The sequence below is a fragment of the Strongylocentrotus purpuratus genome, unplaced genomic scaffold, assembly GCF_000002235.5.
Source record: "Strongylocentrotus purpuratus isolate Spur 01 unplaced genomic scaffold, Spur_5.0 spur5_scaffold_7, whole genome shotgun sequence".
Lineage (NCBI taxonomy): Eukaryota > Metazoa > Echinodermata > Echinoidea > Camarodonta > Strongylocentrotidae > Strongylocentrotus > Strongylocentrotus purpuratus.
The window spans coordinates 4,017,320-4,032,277 of NW_022145613.1; positions in this window are offsets into that span (position 1 = coordinate 4,017,320).

A 14,958-nucleotide genomic window follows, 5' to 3' on the forward strand; every position below is an offset into this window, starting at 1 on the left:
ACATAATAATGCCTTATATATGAGAGTTAGAAGAGTGTTAACTCACAGAATTAGTTACAGAGTTAATGCCCTTCTGGCTCCAAAATGGCGATATAAATTTACTTCCCATCACCCTATGGACCCTTTTTTAAAATTAAATTTCCCAAAATTTGAATAGCAGTTTTAAGCAATATCAAGGAGACTACAAACAAAGTTTTTCAAAATATAGAAGCAAAGCACACCATGCATTAAACACATTCATCTCAAACCCACTGCAAGGCTTGACCTGCACTTCACCTCAACAAAATCACATGATAACCAATTTTGCAGCGGCACTGCAACATCCGCAACCAATAAAAGTACAGGGCAGTACAGAGAATTAGAAGCTCATATAGAATTCTAATTCTGTAATTAAAATTTAACATCATTGATGTGGAGGGGATGAGCCGACTTGGTTCGTTTGCTTCAGAATGGGGTCAAATTCAGCTCATTACGTAGGAATTGTGAAGGCTTTTTAAGTGGATAGGTGCTTTCATCCCTCTGCTTCGTAGGTCGGAAAGATGTCGTTCCTCTCTAGGTTTTTTAATTTTTACACTGGTCAAAAATCAATGAGAATTTCACTGCCCGGTGCCCACTGACACAAATGAAATTGATTTCTGCGCATGAGTGAACTAATAAAATGGGATAAGAGTAGCATGGGGAAAGATTATAGGCTTGACCTCTTCTAAGGTCATACAAGGGCATCTGTAGAAACTGTTCAAACTTTGATAAAGTCGTAAAATTCATTGAATTGATAACTTGGCTCAGAAAGTATAACAACGAACATCCCTGAAAGTTTTAAGACAATAAATGAACATTGAATAAGTTTAAATTCATGTCATTTATAAAAGTGTTTTTTATTTAAAAAGCGGATAATATGCTGTAGGGTATTACCTTCTCTCCCTCCTAATAAGAGAACTTTTAAAGACAAAATTGAATATCTCTTACGTTCCTATCATATCTCCTTTTCTATCTTCTGAAGAAAAAAAATTGTTCAAGTAATTAATTACTTTATCTCCAAAAAATGACACAGGAAGAAGTCAGTGCCCTGTAGATACAGTGGAAATGAGGTAACATTTAAATACCTCCCACTTCAAAGCTCTCAGCAGCGCTACAAAAAATAAAAACACATCAGTGAGTGATGTGCCTACTTACGCAACAAATTAGTTCTACACTGTTTAAAAGTAAAACAGAGGAAGCAGCCCGCAAGCTTAGGTATCAAACTTTGCAACAAGCTGGAGGGGGCAGCAATCCCCATGAAACTGACCGCTAATTCGATCTGTAAACATGCAGCGAGACTTCTGTCTCCTATCACAGTGCGCTCATGTTAGAATTCTTTTCTGAATTTTGCAACCACGGCTTGGAATGAAGACTTGCAGATTGGATTTTAGGAACCGATTGTTGCAGCTTTCTTGATGTGAAGGGGAATTATTTGATTGCAGCCACTAAAGACCTCATTACAACATGTGATGCACAGAAAATTCTCCTGCTGGCTGTCATGCGTTAAATAACTTCACTTTCACTTATCAACTGACATACGAAGGATGTGCTACTCTGTACTTCTTCTTCCACAAAACTTGTTATTTACATGTCTTTAATTCTGTTTATCCATCTATAAACTTTATTATGTAACTATCAATTATTTTATGAATTCCTAGTATATATTGTTCTTTACTTTATATTCCTTGCCCCCTACCTTCATCCTTCCCCACCCCCCCCCCCCCCTTTCCCTCTTTCTCTCAATAAGATATTTCACCATCAGTGCTTCAGGAAGTTCACATCTCATTGAGATACTGGAGGAACCACTAATATATAGTCCTCAATCCTCCCCCTCTCTCTCTCTCACATGGTGTACCCGCAAGCCTACTGTACACTAATATATAGTATAATAATTATGATAAAAACAATATATAGGATTTATAAGGCGCAAAATCCACTTAAAAACTAAATGCTCAAGGCCCAACAGTGCAAAAACATGAAAACACATAAACCTACTTGTAACAAACTATATAACACAAGAAGAAGAAAATCAGATCACCTAATAGCAAACTGGAAAAGATCAGTTTTAAGATTGCTTTTGAAAGATTCTAATGTAGGAATATCTCTGATCCCTTGGGGGAAATTATTCTAGAGTGATGGTAAGGCATGAGCGAAGGCTCTCTACGCCGACTTTGTATTAAAGTTTTGGAAGAACAAGCAATCCAGAGTTTTGAGAATGTAAAGATCCGGCAGGTGTGTAGTGATTAATTAAAATGTACTGTGGAGCAGAGCCATGAACACAATGCAACATAAGCACAAGATAGTCCACAGTAAACTCACCCCTCAGTATCTGTCTCTCCATATCTCTCTCTCGAGCACACACACACATGCACACACAAACACACACACTCTCGTTCTCTCTCTTGCTTTCTCTTTCCCTCTCTTCCTCTCTCTTTCCCCTCTCTCTTTCCCCTCTCTCTCTCTCTCTCTGCCTGTCTCTTTCTCTCTTTCTTTCTATTCTATCTTCATTTTCCTCTTCTTCTTAATAATAATAATAATAAAAACGTTACTTATAAAGCGCTTACCACCGAACTCTCTCAGCCCTTCCCCCTTCTTCTTCATATTCTTCTCCTTCTCCTTCTTCTATCTAATTCTATCTCACCTATCATCCACCCCATTCTATTTCACCACCAAATCCAGAAAACCCTCTCTCTCTCTCTCTCTCTCTCTCTCCTCAATACTCCCTTCATTTCTTTCTCCTCCTCCTCCAAATACTGGAAACTCTCTCTATAATTCTCTCTCTTTTTCTCTCCCTTCCTACCTCCCTCCTTCATTACTTTCTGTCTCTCTCCCCCTAAACAACCCTCCTCAATTCTACCCCAACCACTAACCACCCACCAATTTATACAAAAAGTCTCTCTCTAATATTAACTTACAATGCAATGACCTTGAAGTCCTGCCAGCTGATCTACGCAAGGAGAAACATTTGCCTTCCATTGATCCCTAATGCAATCGATGTCTAACTCCCCCACCGCTGGTTTGATAGTAAGCGTCTTTGATGTCAGGTAGGCAAACATGCCATTAGCTCGGTTCAAAAGGTAAGACATCAATTATTGATGGATTAAAGGAAGCATTTGACCTTTTGATCTGCTATTAAAGACATCTTTTGAACAACACAGTGAATATGTTTGTATGCTTTCTAACAAAGGGACGATTGACTGAGTTACAGAGGTCACTGCCATCTGTCAAGTGACATTAAAGACAAAATTTGTTGACTATTAGACTCTCTTGTTATTCTAAGCTTAATTCATGAACTATCCAGTATACATAACCAAAAGGTTGATACATCGCCATGCTTCTCAGCTAAGAAAAAAAAATCTCCTAAAATTATTATTTGCTATACTATATGTCAGCATATCAACATCACTTACCACCTGTTTGTTTACAAAGCATGTATCTAGATACAATGCTAGATAGGCTATTTTTAACAACACATCATTTGCACCTCTGTGCACTCTCACCTACAAATTTCGAAAGTCCTTTACCTTCTCTTTCAATTTTTCTCTCTTTCAATTTCTCTCCCTCTCTCTCTATCCATTCTGTCTCTCTTTCACTCTTTCTCTCTCTCTATATATAAAACCATTCTGTCTTCCTTTATATTCTTTCTCTCTGTCTCTTTTTCTTCTGTTCTCTCCCTCTCTCTTTCTCTCTCACTCTTTCTCTCTCTCTCTCTCTCTCAAAATTCAAATTCACAAATTCACATTTATTCGGCAAAAGATAAAAACAACAAAATGAAATCATTACAAATGAAATCATAATAAATCCATTGTCTTCCTTTATATTCTTTCTGTCTCTCTTGTTCTCTCTTGTTCTCTCTCTCTCTCTATCTATCTCTCTCTCTCTCCCTCTTTCACTTCAATGCGCATGTTGATTTAGTTAAATATAGCTCTTTCCTCTTTCCTCCTCCCTCCCTCTTTTGTTCACTACTCTGTTACACCATGATTCAGTTACTTCACATCTTACTGAGATATTTCTACAAGAACTTTTTTTCTTCAGAATATGACACTAACCATAAACTATCATTCAATCCTTCTGTCTCACTCCACCCCCCCCCCCCCCCAAGTACCATGCATCATTCTAAACTAGCAAAAGAACAAAATTGCTTAGCATACATCTTTGCAGTTATCCCTTAAAGATTACTTTGGGTAAAACGTAAGTTATTTTTTATATGGAGTTCATACCATCTTACATTACACAATTTGTTTTGAAAAATTAAGAATCATCAAAATCAACTCAAAATCAACTTACCTTAAAGGTTCGCCTCAGTGCCATGTTAGAGAAATTATTTTTCTGAACCAATCACTGAAGAAAGAAAAATTCCTACATATATTCCTTGTAAAAGTTATCCACAAATATAGTTTTCCATTCAAGGTAAAAGATAAAGCACTCCATCCATTCATGTATATTATGATGATGATTAAAGAGCAACCAGATTCATGAATAGAATCGATAAACATCCAATGACAAATATTTGAAAGCTATAACATTCCACAGGTACATGAAGCAATCGCCCATTCAAAGTTTGGGCAATAACAAGCTCAATGTCTCCAGTATTTGCTCTCTCTGGCCCATGATTACACAGTGTTTAGCACCGGGCATCCACGGTTGAGAGAATATACATTTGGAGCGAGGGTGAAGAGAGAAGAAGAGAGAGAGAGAGGAAGTTAAACGGATGTAGCCAGGCACGGACGATGTGAGCCGTGCTCTAGCTCGACCGACCGGATTGCAGTGCAGCCGATCAAGAGAGTGGGGATTCATTCAGAAAGGAGAGCTATTTATATCACCAGTGTGTGTATGTGCGTTACAGTGTCAAGAGGAAGCAATGCAATGAGATGTTGGTACATTGTAGAACTGATGATAGACTGATTACAGAGAGCAGAAGAAAAGGAGAAGGAGGGAGAAAGAGGGAGAGAGATGGAGAGAGAGAGAGAGAGAGAGGGAGAGAGAGAGGGGGAGGGATAGAGAGAGAGAAAGAGTGATTGAAAAGCTGTAGGTGTTCAAGAAGAATTTGGCAGATTTAGCAGTGAAATTCAACTGTTGTAACTAGTGTCGATTGCAGAGAGCCAGCAAGGCATCAATTTGCCTACTTTTATGCAGAGTTAATGACCTTCCGACTATCCTCACACAAAATTGAAGAAACAAAAGATATTACTCAGTGAAAATAATTATTTATTGAAATTTCACCAAAGTTAAAGTAAACTTTTTAACAGAATACAATACAATCCTCGGCTTAGAACAACAAACATAATATGTCTACAGGAGACCATTTTAATGAAAGAAAATTGCATTCAAGCAAAATACGAAAAAAAGTATGAATTCTCAAAAATGTGTCTACAGAATCAAAGACACATGGAGAGACATACACGGAAGAAAACAGCGCTTACTGTAAATGCTGGCTTGTTGGTAAAAATGTGACACAAATGTACGTTGTATATGCAAGCAGAATGAAATACTATCAACTGTATGTACAATTTACATAGATAGCAATATTGAGTACAGTAACATGCAATGGGAAAGAGATGGGAGAAAGGTGGAGAAAAGAGAGAGAGAGAGAGGGAGAGAGAGAGAGAGGGGGAGAGAGAAGGGAGTAAGAGAGAGAGAGAGCAGGAGAGAGGAGAAAGGTGTGAGAGAGAGAGAGAGAAAGGTGGGGAGATAGAGAGAGAGAGAAAGGTGGGGAGAGAGGAGGTGAGAGAGAGAAGGGAGTAAAGAGAGAGAGAGAGAGAGAGAGAGAAGCAGGAGAGAAGCAGGAGAGAGCAGGAAAGAGAGAAAGGTACAGAATGACAGGATGCTTTTCTGTCATCCCACTGACAAGAAATATTACATTTGGGACTAGGGCATTGATCCGACAGTGAAACATACTGGTAAAAACAAGCACATGATGGAATTATATCTGATGTATGGAATTACAGCATGAAATTCTTGTCATTCTGTCCCAAACCTAAGTGAAAAGTGACAATGAGAAATTCATTTGGACAAGAAAAAGAGACATTCAAAAGTGCAAGGGCCTTATAATGTTTCTGCTTGAAAAACACCCCCCGCAAGATGGAGAGATGAATTATGGAGACAAGGAAAGTGGGCGTATCGGATAAGGAGGTGACAGATGGGGGGAAATAAGGAGTAAAGACGGGAAAGAAAGGAAAAGGGGGAACGTGGAATTGTGTAGACAGGTAAGCGAGTGTAAAATAGCGAGGTAGTGAAAAAGGACGCATGAGAGAGACGTAGAAATACAGAAGAGGGACTGAAGAGGGGCGGAGAAGGAGGAAATAATCTCAAGTGATATGGAAACGCTTCTCATAGAATGAAGCAGTAGGCTCAATGATTATCAAGGGAAAGAAGAGAATATGAAGGAATTGAAAGGAGTATAAAGGAAAGCAAAGGAGTAAATATAACTTGCAAAGGAGAAAACACAATTTGCAAAGCTTGATAAAGAACCACTTGATATTAACATCAAGATGAGATGAAGAATAGGGTGAAAGAAAAAGTGACTTGACAGAGAGAAAGAGAAAGAAGGGGAAAAGAGAGAATTTGATGATTTTCTAGGGACAATTGTTTTGTGTAAGAGTGTGAACAGGAGAGAATGAGTTTGAACGTATCTAAAATTCTCTCCCATCACTAGACCAGCAAGCCATCTATTAAACCATCCTCCATGGATAGGGTGAATAAACTTAATTGACTACACATAGATTTGTAAGCCAGATCTACATGTACACTTTTCTAGGGACAATCTTCTGAGAGTGTGAACAGGTGAGGATGAGTGCGAACACAATCCAAGATTTTCCAATCTAATTGAAAAGCTCCTTCACTATACCAGTGAGCTCTTACCTGAGGGTTGGTGCGTAACCCCCTGGAATCCGGCAATTCCTAGGTGCATGCAGAATTTAAATTCAAGCACTTTCCAACACAATACAATGTACACCCATAAGCAGTACCTTAAATGTAATTTTTTTCAAACTAAATCAAGAAAACCAATCACTAGCAAATTTCTCCAATGATTTAGCCAATGTAATTTATTTCCTTACCTTCCGACTTTGCAGTTCGTCTCTTAATCAACTTTATATATTTTGTTTTCACTTTATACTGGAAATAATTCAAGAATAAGCGATAATAAAATGGCATTCGTCATCAATGACCCCCCCCCCCCCCCGACATTCACTTTTTCTTTCATTTTTTCAAACATAATCTACACTATTAACCAATAGCGATGAGTTATATATTTTATTCATTTGAATTTTATCTTAATATCTTTCCTTTCCATCTAAAAACTAAATTACAAGAAAAAAAATCAGGGTATAAAGGCATCAATCACATGCACTCTTACACAACATGAAAATTATACGATTTCAAACATGATGATTAAGTGTGGACGTGACCACAGACTGCCTTTGGGGTCAGTACGGGCTGCAGCAGTCGCCGCACGATTCGTTTCGTATGGCTCTCCAAGTCTACGCTCTCCAAGTCTACAAGGATCAGAAACGTGAGACGGGGAATGGTCATCCGATATCAAAGAAACATCGCTCCGCACAATGAATTTTAAAGATACATGCACCGAAAATGCAATAAAAGGACACATTTGAAAGATAAAAGGCATTGATAATACATATTACAAATTGAAATTGAGCACGAATACATATAAAACAATGCATTATATACACATTATAAAACAATAAATAGAATCGGGCTCATCCATCTCCTCTGATAACGTCAGTCTTCATAAATATGTTTACCAAAATATTTCCTTCATCTTTCCTACTCTTCTTCTCATTTTTGTATTCTTTTCCTCACTTTGACCTTTAACCTTCTGTCACTTGCTCAGGCTCTCAGTCTCAGGGTATATATCTTGTTTCTTTTAATCCAAAATGCCGAAAACTTTCAAAACATGTTGGCAAATAAGACCTTGCCACAGTACAAGACTAATTATTAATCATGGGTCAGTCAATCATCTAGATAATAAACAGTATTTTAAGGTATCTATTATCATTACATAATTCATGAACTTATTCTGATTTTGAAGGAGGATTACAGATTTTTCTTCTTTATACTGGGTGATTGAATTGTCTAGAGCATTGTAACAGTTAATCAGATTTCCATCTCTTCCTTTTCATGCTTGTTTCTTTCTCATCCCTCCTTTTTCCTCCTCTCGCTCTCCCCCCCCCCCCCCCCCTCTCTCTCTCTCTCTTTTATGCCCCATCTTTTTCTGACCCTCTCTCCCTCCTTTGTTCGTTTCCCCATTCATCCCTCCCCTCTCTCTAAATCTTTCTGTCTCTACTTTTCATTCATTCTTCTCAATCTATGTCTTTCTCTCTCTCTCTCTCTCTCTTTCTCTCTTTCTCTCCCTCATGCAACCACACTTAACTTCCATAATCTCTTTCTCTCATCCACTCTCCTTTTTCATCTCCTGTCTGAGTATATTCTTACATGTCTAAACTAGGCCTGAGTCATGTCGGGATTTTCATAAACCGGGTCCCGACAGCCTTGCACCGATCGGGACCCGGTGTCCCGAAATCAGCTCGCAGGATTTGTCACTTGCCTCTATAAAAAGCGCATATCATCAGTATGTCCCTTAAAAGTGACCTTTTTTATCAATCAAATTAATAAACACATGCATACCTCGGCTCAGATCGGTATATTCTTCCATTTGACATTATTTTCATCCATGATTGGCGATGTTTAGTGCCATTTCGTGCCTCTAAAAGTAAAAAAACTGGGGCAGAAATGGAAAGACAACATTCGAGCCGCCATTTTGATTCATGCAGGTTGAATAAATCTGGTCAAAAAATATGAATGTTATAATAATAAAACGGCTTTCTAAAAATTTCTTCTGTACAATATACCGATCATATAATATTTTAAACACAAAATAAATATTTATCTCTTATTTTAAACATCGCATGCTTTTTTTTAAAGCTGAAAATTACTTGGTAATCAAGAGTTTCGATACGGATAGCCGTTGCAAGGCAAGTTGAGACTAGTCTCGGAAAAATGCGCAGTGCTCCTCGTAATTAGCTGTAATGCGTGCCAGAACGAACCCAAACAAAGACGTGATCGTAACGAGAAAAAAATCATTAAAAACTACGAGAGCACAATTGGAAAGACAACTACTGCTCAAAATTACCATAATCAGATAGATAACTTGGACAAAGAATTCAATAATCGCCCAAGAAATGCCACAGAAATTGTGATAATCGAGGAGTAACTGGGTACATTTTTATCGCAAGGAGCCTGCTGCAAATACTCGAATCATTTGTTATACCGCTTTTTACCGTAGAGGGCGATATTTGCCTCGTATAGTCTCGTGTTCAAATTAAACACGTGTAATTCGGATATTGCAGCAGGCCCTTCCGATAATGATTGTACCTAGTAACTCCTTAAATATCACTATTTATGTGTCTTTTCTTGGACAACTATTGTTTTCTTCCTCCAAGTAATGTATCTGCTTACGATAATTTTGAGTTCATAGTTAAAAAGTTATACATACTTATGCACATGCTTTTATATAATTGATGTACATCTAATCCTTTTATGTAATGGCCTCTACTTGCTTGAAATATTTACATCACTAAATCCAACTTTCTTGAAATAAAGAAATTATATTTTCAAAGAAAAGGTTCAATGTACTTTCACCAGCAACCCCTTCCCCACTTCCAACCCTCCAAGGAGAAAGGGAATTTCCCCCATTCTCTACCTCACCATGTAGTCTTTCCGAATAAACCTATCACTGTCACAATTATACCTGCACATATTCCATCTACTATTTTCTCTCTCTTTCTCTCTCTCTCTGTGACTCTCTCTGTGATCCTCTATCTCTCATCTCTCTCTCTCTCTCTCTCTCTCTCTCTCTCTTTCTCTCTCTTTCTCTCTCTTTCTCTTCTCTCTTTTTCTCTCTTTCACTCAAGCATCAGATGAAATGTTAAGCACACAGAAGGTTGTTTACAATGTGTTTATAATTACTTCTCCTCTCTCACACTTCTTCTTTTACCCAGTCACATCAATAGGCCCTAGCACACGTTGGCGACACAGTGTCTCGCCCTCACACGTGTAAGGCTAGACGCTGCGGTCAAGCACAGGAGCCTTCCTAAGTGGGCTGGCGGACGCAAGGAAACGAAAGACCTTGGTGTTTGGCCGCAGACTCTAGACGCCTCGTTAAGAGGTGTCTTAGAGGGGCCATGGACAAGGCCGGCTGACATTTTGGCGGATCTGCTTTCGTCAGGCGCCAGGTGGGACAGAGGGCAGCGATCCCATCTGAGATATTATGGGGCATCTTGTAAGGTGAACTTGATTTCTACATGCTTTTAAAAGGTGAGACGTCTAAGTCTGCAAGGATGAAACTGTGGCGAAGGTCACTGAATAATACCATGAAGATGTCAGCAATCAAGATATCAGTATCAATACACCCTGATTGATCAGTCAATGCATATCCTTTCATAAATTGTTAGTCCCACCAGTTTGTTTTCTGAAGTGTCCAGATCAATATCTCAAGATCCTTGCACTGTAATGTCTCACTAAGTTCATATCTTACTGAGATGCCAAAGGGAATACAAATACATCTCAAATGCACAATGACACAGAAATGTGAAAGAGATCTGAAGTTTTGTGCCCTTACCTTTTTCTCCATCAATCTCTTTCAATAATATTCCCTCTCTCTCTCTCTCTCTTTCTCTCTCGCCCTTGCTCTCTCTTTCTCTCTCTCTCTCTCTCTCGATCCCTTTCATTATGTATCTCTTTATCCCTCTTTCCCTCTATCTCACTCTCTTTTTTATAAATAATTCCTTATTTCTCTTCTTTGTGTTCCCTCTACTACCTCTTCTCTTTTTTCTTCTCCCACTTCCCTTTCACCTTTTGTCTTTCATACTTTCCTCCTCACCCCCCCCCCTTCATTTCCTTCCCCTTTTCCCTCTGTCTTACATCCTTCTTCTAGACATTCTTTTTTTCTATCTCTGAAAGGTTCTGAAAGTAAACCTGCACAGGTGCAATGGCCTCCAGACAAACAGGAACACCTCCATAAAATCTTGACCTAGAATGTTTCCATTCCATTCGCTCTCACTTAATATGAATTCTATCCTTTATACCCTACAAGAAACTCTTTTCTTGTTTGTTTTTGTTTTTTCTGTTACACCCCTCAATTATATCTAAATTCCTTTCTCTAGACATCTCCATACCTTAGAACACATCTACAGGTAAACTAATATGTGTAATGGCCTCACGGCAACAAAAACATCTCCATGTACAGAAATCTTTGCAACCTACACAATGAACTTGACCTAGATTGGAATGCTCTCTGAGAAACCTCCTTCATCTTGAATTTAACATGAAATTTTATCTCCTACAAACTTTGAAAAATACTCATTTTTCATTCATGGGTTTGCCGCAGGGATGATTATCTATGACCCATTTCCTTCACTCTCAATTAACCATGATTCTATCTTCTAAAACCTAAAAGAAGCTAGCTTCCCCTCTTTCCTTGATACTCCCCCTTTTCACTTTTGATTACTGCCTTTCTCTAGCCAATCTATCTTCATACCTTAGAAAGCATCTAAAAGTAAACCTGTGCAGGTGTAATGGCCTCAAGACACACAGGTAAAGGAATATTCTCAACATACACAATGAACTTGACCTAGATTGTTTCCATTATCTCTGAAATTTCCCCTTCACTCTTGATTAACCATAAATCTATCTTCCTAAACTTAAAAGAAGCTAGCTCCCCTCTTTCCTTGATACTTCCCCCCCCCCCTTTCACTTTTGATTACTCCCTTTCTCTAGACAATCTATCTTCATACCTTAGAAAGCATCTAAAAGTAAACCTGTGCAGGTGTAATGGCCTCAAGACAAACAGGTACACATCAATGTACAGGTATCTTCTCATCCTACCCAATGATCTTGACCTAGATCAGGATGCTTCCATCATCTCTGAGCGATTCACTTCACTCTCAATTTACTACGGAGTCTATCTTCTACAGGCAACAAAAACCCTCCATTTTGTTTACAGGTATCTGGTGTAATTTGTTGTTGGTTCGAAAGGATTTTCCTCGCTCTTTGTGTTTATTTCCTCCATAGATCTTTGAGAGTAGTTGTTTAGGAAATTACCAGGTTCAAATTGCTTTCTGCTCCTCAGTTATTTTACACTCGGCCTCATTCGGATGTATTCTAAAATGCTTTATGTTCACTAATAAAGAGACAACGACCTACAGCTGTTAAGGATATCAATGGGAAAACAGAGTATGATAAAATAGCGAGATACTTGTCTTAACAGGCCCATAATATTTGTTTTCATACATGCACAGAAAAAAGGAAATAAATATACGGTTGCAAAGAGCAGGAGCTTTATGTCAACAAATGTATGTTGGCATTTAATTTCTTTGTCTTTGAATTGCTCATTCTTACATGAGTAAGAATATAAACCAATCAACTTTTACAGAAGAAATTAAAATTGTGGGTATTCAAGACAATAAACATTTAAAAACTAATTACAATATAATTAATCATTGTTTTCAATATCATATCTGACACTTTTAGAAGCCTTTCTCAAATCTTTGTTTGTTTTTTATTTCAAATCTGTAGCCAGGTTGAAGATGACACATTGATGGCTGCTGGGAAATGAACAATGCCAGAGGTAGAAATACAGGAGTTGACATTGATGAAGAAGAAAATAAACGAAAGGAGATGAATTTTTTCCATCTTCTCTCGCTTGAGGAGATGACTGAGGCCAAATGTGTCAGTCTCTCATATCACTCAAATCACAGAAGTGGACATATGACTACAATGAAAACTTAAAGCAAGAGATAAATGAAAAATATCTCAACAAATACATTTCTGCTTCAGGTAAGTTAAGTACAATCTTTATGACAGCTTTGTGCCACATTTATCAACATAATTTGCACTAAAAAGGAGTGAGGATGGCATTTCTCTTGAGAGTGTAAGAGTGGATATAATTGAAAAGCATATCTTGTCTCTCTCTTCCATTCTCACCCTATTTCCTTTCCTTCCCTTTTCCTCTTTTTAATCAATTCTTCTGTCTGCCCTGCCTTGCTGTGACAATATTACCAACTTTCTTGGCCAGCGGGTTAACTCCCTTGACGTCATGGTGTAGAATTAACAAGACTTAATCAAAGAAAAGCAGAGAATTGCCTGGACTGTTGACAAATAGGCCAGCATATCCCTGGGAAAACAGAGACTCAATACACTCCAGCCCAAGGTAGGGCAGCGTATACGCTTTCCTCTTTCTATCTTTTTAATTTTCATCTCTTCCTGCGTTGCCTGCTGTAACAGTTCTTTCTTTCCTTCTCACACTCGTGTTCACGCAAACCATGCACCCCTGTCTCTCTTTCTCTTTCTCTCTCTCTCTCTCTCTCTCTCTCTGTCTCTCTCTAATTCAATCTCTTTCTCACACAAACACAAACATCAACTCTCACACCCGCACACACATAATCATCTCCAGTTCACTCTCAATATCTAACCTTGATAACACCACATTTCCTATCCTATTTTTCCCTGCTCCCCTTCTATCTGTCTATCATAATAGATCTTTCCCATTCCATTTCCTTTTCCTGTATTCCCCCCCCCCCTCTCCACCCTCTCTCTCTCTCTCTCTCTCTCTCTCTCTCTATCTCCCTCTCTCTCTCTCTCTCTCTCTCTCTCTCTCCCTCTCTCTCTCTCTCTCTTCCTTCTTTTTAACCAATTTTTTTTATTGTGTGTTTACATCTTCAGTAGATAGCAATACCATAATATGTGCTCATATACATTTACATTGATGTAATATCCCTCTTGCTCTAAGCGAATGATATCTACTGTACATGTACATGTATGTTGGGAGAAATTTGTAAGGAGCATGGACAAGAAACAGCTAGGCAATCATCCTCCTCCTATCTCTATCTCTTTCTCTCTTTTCCTCTCTCTCTCTCTCTCTCTCTCTTCCTCCTTTCTCTTGTCTGTTTCTTCTGTTGCTCTATTTTCTCTCTTCTCTCTCTCTCTCCCACTCTCTCTCTCTCTCTTTTGTTTCTGCCCTTCCTTTCTCTCTCTCTCTCTCTCTCTCTCTCTGTCTTCTCTCTGTCCTCTCTCTCTCTCTCTCTCTCTCTCTCCCACTCTATCTCTTTTTGTTTCTGCCCCTGCTTCTCTCTCTTTATCTCTATCTCTCTCTCTCTCTGTCTCCTCTTTTGTTTTCTTTCCTTCTTCTTCTTCTTCTCTCTCTTTCTCCTTCCTCCTCTCCCTTGCTCCCTCTCCCCCACCCTCTCTAACTCACTCTGTGATTACATCACCGTATCACTGGTTTTCTTCCTTTCAAGTGAGAGCTACTTGTGTAAACAATTCAGTAATTACCTCAGAAGGCATAAGGCTGAGATGTGCCCACACATATACATTTACCTGTGGTAACCTACTGATGTCATGGTGTTGCACAACTCGAGCTTAATTTGTCAAAGTAAAATACAGGCACAAGCAGGTAAGGAGTACTGAAATAATCTGAATGCATGTGTCATGTGGCATCAATATAAAAAAAAAAGATATTACTTGTACTTATTTGGTTTTTGAAAGGATTGAAATGTTTCCTCGCCAAAAATAATACTAATTTCTTGCTGTTTTTCATGAAATTCATAGCTTTAATTTAAACACTCTTGTGTTAAAGCTGGACCCAACAGCTAAGCTGATTGATTTGTTAATGTAAAGTAAAAGCATGGCTTTATTCAAATATAAACATATTGAAAATTTCTTGAATTTCATCAACATAAGATCATAATGATCTTGAAAAAAAATGAGTGCCTATTAATGCAGGAGACTTTTTTTCTTTTCATGTCCGATTGTATTAGCATGGGAGCTGCACAGCATATCAAAACTTACCTGAATGAAAAAATAGAAAAGAAAGTGATCGTTTGAAAGCAATTCCAATGGCCAAACATAAGGATAAATCAGATT